Source organism: Suricata suricatta, unplaced genomic scaffold, assembly GCF_006229205.1.
Source record: "Suricata suricatta isolate VVHF042 unplaced genomic scaffold, meerkat_22Aug2017_6uvM2_HiC HiC_scaffold_16992, whole genome shotgun sequence".
Taxonomy (NCBI): domain Eukaryota; kingdom Metazoa; phylum Chordata; class Mammalia; order Carnivora; family Herpestidae; genus Suricata; species Suricata suricatta.
Genome location: NW_021861542.1, coordinates 1 through 928, shown reverse-complemented (window position 1 = coordinate 928; position 928 = coordinate 1). Strand labels below are relative to the sequence as shown.

At 47.2% G+C, this 928-nt stretch overlaps 1 pseudogene; it reads left to right on the top strand.

Annotated features, from left to right (window-relative positions):
* The first annotated feature begins 8 nt into the window (after positions 1 to 8).
* On the top strand, positions 9 to 861 carry LOC115284720 (annotated as a pseudogene).
* The last annotated feature ends 67 nt before the right edge of the window (positions 862 to 928 follow it).

Genomic DNA, 928 nt, shown 5'->3' with positions numbered 1-928 from the left:
TTTGCGTCTGCCCCTCCAGGATGTCTACAAAATTGGTGGTATTGGTACTGTCCCTGTGGGTCGAGTGGAGACTGGTGTTCTCAAACCTGGCATGGTGGTCACTTTTGCTCCAGTCAACGTTACAACTGAAGTAAAGTCTGTTGAAATGCACCATGAAGCTTTGAGTGAGGCTCTTCCTGGGGACAATGTGGGCTTCAATGTCAAGAACATATCTGTCAAAGATGTTCGTCGAGGCAATGTGGCTGGTGATAGCAAAAATGACCCACTGATGGAAGCAGCTGGCTTCACAGCTCAGGTGATTATCCTGACCCATCCAGGCCAAATCAGTGCCGGGTATGCACCTGTGCTGGACTGTCACACCGCCCACATCACCTGCAAGTTCGCTGAGCTGAAGGAGAAGATTGACCGTCGTTCTGGGAAAAAGCTGGAAGATGGTCCCAAGTTCCTGAAATCTGGTGACACTGCCATTGTTGATATGGTTCCTGGCAAGCCCATGTGTGTTGAGAACTTCTCTGACTATCCTCCTCTGGGTCGCTTTGCTGTTCGTGACGTGAGACAGACTGTTGCTGTGGGTGCCATCAAAGCAGTGGACAAGAAGGCAGCTGGAGCTGGCAAGGTCACCCAGTCTGCCCAGAAGGCTGCGAAGGCTAAGTGAGCATTATCCCCAACACTGGCCACCCCAGTCTTAATCAGCGGAGGAAGAATGGTCTCAGAACTGTTTGTGTCAATTGGCCATTTAAGTTTAATAATAAAAGACTGGCTAATGATAACAATGCGTCGTAAAACCTTCAGAAGGAAAGGAGAGTGTTTTGTGGACCGTTTGTTTTTTTTGTGTGTGTGTGGCAGTTTTAAGTTATTAGTTTTTAAAATCAGTACTTTTTAATGGAAACAACTTGACCAAAAATCTGTCACAGAATTTTGAGACCCA